The following is a 5,732-nucleotide window of genomic DNA, read 5'->3' on the forward strand; positions in this document are numbered from 1 at the left end:
TGCATTATAATTGTGGGTCATAGATTAATCATTCTAGATCCCCAAAGCTCTTCCCTCCTCTGTAACTTTCAGCTGATAACATCCCAATTAACAGCAATTGCTTTTATTATTTGGCTTCAAATTCGCGAGCTACATTTTGCTCAATTAAATTATAATTATTTATGATACTCTAAATAACTCAGCAAGTTAATTTTCCTCTTCAAATTCTTTATTGAGTTAAAAATGCTTTCCATTGTCATTTCTTTACTCCTAAAGTTCTGTCCTCAAGGACACTATGAAAAATATGAACAAGGCCCAAAGTCCAGTTCCTGTGAGATTTTCCTTTTTCCCATCTTGAATATTTGTGTCAAGATAACCTCCTTGAGCTGTTCCAAATGGCCTTGACTGCTAACACTTAATGTTTATAGCCTTGGCTTTAATTGTGTGTAATTCTTATTAAAATAGCCATGAGTCACATGAGTTCATTTGACCAAATTCACTATCATTCTAGTATCTTCACTCAATGTTTACAGGTGAGAAATTTGCCCTATTATATTAATGCCTTTGATTTTACAGCATGAAGAGGTTGGAAATGTTGTTTAATATGCTATATTCTCATTAAGCTACCTTATACTGAACCTAGCGTTGCCAAGTCCAATTCAAGAAATATCTGGGGACTTTGGGGGTGGAGCCAGGAGTCTTTGGGGTGGAGCCAGGAGACATTAGGGGTGGAGCCAAGATCAAGGCTGTGACCAGCATAATTGAACTCCAAAGGGAGTTCTGGCCATCACATTTAAAGGGACGGCACGCCTTTTCAATGCCTTACTTCCATAGGAAATAATGAAGGATAGGGGCACCTTCTTTTGGGGCTCATAGAATTGGACCCCCTGGTCCAATCTTTTTGAAACTTAGGGGGTATTTTGAGGAGAGGCACTAGATGCTATATGGAAAATTTGGTGCCTATACCCCAAAAAACAGCGCCCCCCAGAGCCCCAGATACCCACGGATCAATTCTCCATGATTTTCTATGGGGATAAATCTCCATAGGGAATAACAGAGTTCCCAGCAGACATTTCCCTCCCCTCCCCCCGCTTTCTGACGACCTTGAAGTGGGGGGAGGGCCTCCAAACCAGGGGATCCCCTGCCCCCACCTAGGGATTGGCAACCCTAACTGAACCACAGCATCAGTTCATCAAGGTCAGGTTGTCTACTTAGACTAGCAGCAGCTCTCCACAGTCTCAGGTTGAGGTATTTCATGTCACCTACTACCTGATCCTTTTAACGAGGTGCTGAGGATTGAACTGGGGAACCTTCTGTGGGTAGCCATATTGGTCTAAAGCTGTAGAACAACGTTTGAGTTCAGTGGTACTTTTAAGGCCAACAAAGTTTTATTCTGGGTAGAAGCCTTTGTGTGCGCACAAAGAAAGCATATACCCCAAACAAGACTTTGTTAGTCTTAAAGGTGCCACTGGACTCAGACTTTGTTCTATGGGTTAATAAAGATACGGGAAATTGCCAGACTTTCAAAATGAACCGAAATTGAAGAAATGGCTTTTGAAAATAGTTAGAAATTTTGCTTGATTTTTGGAAAACAAGAATACAAGTTAGACATTTTGTTGTTGTTCAGTTGAACAGTCGAGTCCGACTCTTTGCGACTCCATGGACAAAATCACGCCAGGCCCTCCTGTCTTCTACCATCTGTCGAAGTCTGCTAAAATTCGTGTTAGTTACATCAGTAATGCTGTCCAGCCATCTCATCTTTTGCTGTCCCCTTCTTCTTTTGCCTTCTGTCTTTCCCAGCATTAGGATCTTCTCCAGTGAGTGCCCCCTTCTCATTTGGTGGCCAAAGTATTTGAGCTTCAGCTTCAGCATCTGACCTTCCAGGGAACAGTCAGGGTTGATTTCCCTTAGGACTGACTGATTTGATCTTCTTGCAGTCCAAGGGACTCTCAAGAGTCTTCTCCAGCACCACATCTCAAAAGCATCTGTTCTTCTGCGGTCGGCCTTCCTTATGGTCCAGCTCTCACAGCCATACATTACTCCTGGGAATACCATCGCTTTGACTATACAGACTTTTGTTGGCAGGGGGATGTCTCTACTTTTTATTATGCTGCCCAGGTTCGCCATAGCTGTCCTCCCAAGGAGCAAACATCTTTTAATTTCATGGCTGCAGTGATCTTGGATCCCAGAAATATGAAGCTATAAATGCCTTGCTTTGCTTTGAAATGGGTTCAAGGTCAGGGGGAATGGCCATGTTGTCTTCTGGTTATGCTTAATGGACAGGGTATGTTCACTGTATAGAATGACTATTGTTGATATATTTGTCTTACATTTCTATTTGTCTTGTTCTGCTTGTTGTAATGGTAGTTATGTTGGTCTTTTCTATTTATCAAAACTTATACAATGAAAAAAATGCTATATAACATCATCTATTAATGTTTTTTATATACAAACCATTTACTGTGTAAGAATACTGATGTCCACGGTAATTAGTTATTTCAGTAAACTTGGACTGAAGTAACTCTCCATAGCATTGCACTGTTAATCTCTTTTCTCTTTCATTGTGAGATTTACTGAGTGCAAAACTTGCATATAACCAGAGCTTTTTCTGAGCAGGAACGCAGTTCCAGCTGCCTTGGTGTCAGTTCTGGCTGGTTTGGTGTCAGGGAGTATGGCCGAATATGCAAATAAGTTCCTGGTAGGCTTTTTCTACCCAAAAAGTCAGTGTGAAACCATGGTGATGTCAGGGAGTATGGCCTAATATGCAAATGAGTTCTGGATGGGCCTTTTCTACAAAAAAGCCCTGCATATAACTAATTGCAGCCATGTCCTTATCAGGGATTTTTTATGCAGATCAATCAGCTATTAAAAACAAATATGCAATTACAGTTGAATGGTAAGGAAAATTCCTTACATGATTTAAAGGCTTAGGCTTGGATGTAAGATGAAACTGCATAGAAGTTATATGTTTTAAGAGAATTTGTTGTGGTTGGTTCTATTCCTTATACTAATTACAGCAGCATAACTGCACCAGGTCATTCACCTCATTTTTTAAGCAAAGGGACCTGTGCTTATGGTATGTATGCATTATTTATTATTTAGAACAATTGTCATTCCTTGTATAACACTGAACAGGTCAAAATCATAGCTGGTCCAGAGAAGTAATCAAAGGTGAAGACACTAAACCCTTTACCATTCCCAAATTCTACCCTCATCCTAGTATATGAATGAAGCCAGGCAAAAAAAGATAGAAAACTTAGCAGAGATACAAACAAGACAACAAACATTGCAAAGTATGGGAAAAAGGATTATCATGGTTTTGAGCTGCCAGAAAGAGTGAATCATTATGAATGAAATATGGGAGGGGTGGATTACATTGATTCCAAGAAGCAAAAGCAAGGGCTGAATGATGCAGAGGTGAAAAGGCAGATGCTGACTAGGAGGTATTTGTTTCTTTATCATTTTAATTCCCTTGATCCAATATACTATTATGCTAATGCAGCTAAACTAACTTTTTTGATTCCAGCTATGATAACCCAGTCTCAGCCTAGAGCACCACAGTGCACCTGTCCATTTACTTAAAACCTGACTTGAATAGTAATATATATCCCATGAATGGGATTGCAGGTTCTGCCTGGGAGAGTAGTGGCTTATGTTGATTTCCCACAGAGAAGTAAAGGTATTCATCAATGGTGCACATAATTTCTCCAATCTCTTACCTCCTACTGAGCAACAATGCCATTTTGCCCTGATGTGTCATAATTTTTAGAATAATGGGTTGGATGCAGTAGTTTTCAAGCAAGAGAATCTTTCATTGGAGGAAGATTTCTTCCACTGAAGGAATGAGTGTTTCATTGAGGGAAGTCTCCTGTGGAAAACAAGATTATTACCTCCAGTGAAATGTTCTTCACTAAGCAAAGCCATTGGATTCACTCAGAATATTTTAGAGCCTTAGATCTTATGGTCTTTTAAAAGGATTTTCAAAGTATGTAAATCTTCTGATTTTCTTGGATGACCCCCATTCATTTAAGCCCAGAATTGTAAAGACCACTTCCTGCCTTCTCTTATAAGCAACACATTTCATTTGCTGTCATTTTGCTCACTACAGAATCTCACTACTAGTATAGATAGAGAACATTTCAAACAATTATCTTCATATCGATCTTTGTGGTACTGGCTGGTCTGAGTTACTCCCACAAATTAAGAATGGTGCATGGACATCATTATATTCTTGCTAAGTAAACAAGACTTCTAAGTCCCAAAATGCCAAGGTTCATTTTAAAATATGCATGTTTATTATTGACTCAGAATGGGCTACACTCTGCAGTTTCCAAAGGCTTCATGTTGGGCATACTTTTCTTAAATAGATACTGTGGCTATGGCTTGGGTGTTAGCAAATCTGTAAGCCATGTTTTATTTGAATGCCCCTGATACAATGAGAGACAAAAACGGATTAATCCTCCGATGGCCAGAGTCTTCAGCTGATATTTTAGTTCCTAAGTGATCAGCAGATCCACGAGCAGAAAATGTACTCATTTTAGCAAAACTTTTAGTTCACACCATGAGAATTCGGGCGACATACAAGAAAATAGCTGGTTTTTTAGGCTATGTACTAACCCTCTCTGGTCGGAATTCTTCATTTCTTCCTCATATTTCCAGCCATGCTTGACAAATACTATTTAAGATCTATAGGTCAGAGGAGGAAAGAAAGAAAGAAAGAAAGAAAGAAAGAAAGAAAGAAAGAAAGAAAGAAAGAAAGAAAGAAAGAAAGAAAGAAAGAAAGAAAGAAAGAAAGAAAGAAAGAAAGCCAACTTTTTTTTCAAGGACAGAATAATACTTTACATTGGAAAGAAACGCTATTGAATAACCCATCTGCTAGTTGTGACATGACTATATCACCTTATCATCCGTCCAGATATATATTTATTTATTTTATTCCATTTATATAATTTTAATGCTGGACTAGGACTATTGAAACTATTGAAAATGGGGGAAGCTGCAGGGCTTTCTTTGTCTCCTCTCGGCCTTGTAGAGAGATGGCAAAGGCAGGAGATCTGACTTCTCCGTGGGTGTGTTTAAATGGGGGTGGGGGGAGGGAAGCTGCAGGGCTGCTTTTGCCACCTCTTCACTTTGCGGAGAGGTGGCAAAGGCAGGGGATCTGACTCCCCTCCCCCATTTAAACACCCTGCAGGGGTGTTAAAATGGGGGGAGCCATGGTGCTGCTTTTGCTGCCTCTTCTGGGGCACATTGCCAGTTTTCACTAGGACGTGCCAGGGTCTTTCATGTGCCACTTTTGAAGTAGGTAAAACTGCCACAGTCAATGTGTCTAATAGGAAGTGAACAATGCTGAGTCACACTCATCAGTAGAGCAGACAGAATGTTCTAAGTCAGGAGACTCCAACGAGAGTCTTGGATCTTTGCTGGTGCAGAAAGACTTGTTGTTCTAACCGGTTTAAAAATGTCAGGTTCCACCCTCTACCAGCCTGACCTGATGATGGCAAAATCTGGAAATATTCTAAGACTCATAGGAATGCCAGATTTTTCAAACACTTAGGCTCAATATGGGTTACAAAGTCTGTGATGTACTCAACAGATAGGAGTTCTGTTCTGGGATTTTAATTCCCTGGTATGTGCAGGCCTGATTCAGAACAGAATGGTGGCACACAGCAATGGGACTTAAACTCCCCTCCTGTGCCATTTTCCAAACCTGAAATGGGCCCAGGGTCATAAGCTTTCACACTGTGGAAGCTTAT

This window comes from Heteronotia binoei, chromosome 1 (assembly GCF_032191835.1).
Source record: "Heteronotia binoei isolate CCM8104 ecotype False Entrance Well chromosome 1, APGP_CSIRO_Hbin_v1, whole genome shotgun sequence".
NCBI classification, from domain to species: domain Eukaryota; kingdom Metazoa; phylum Chordata; class Lepidosauria; order Squamata; family Gekkonidae; genus Heteronotia; species Heteronotia binoei.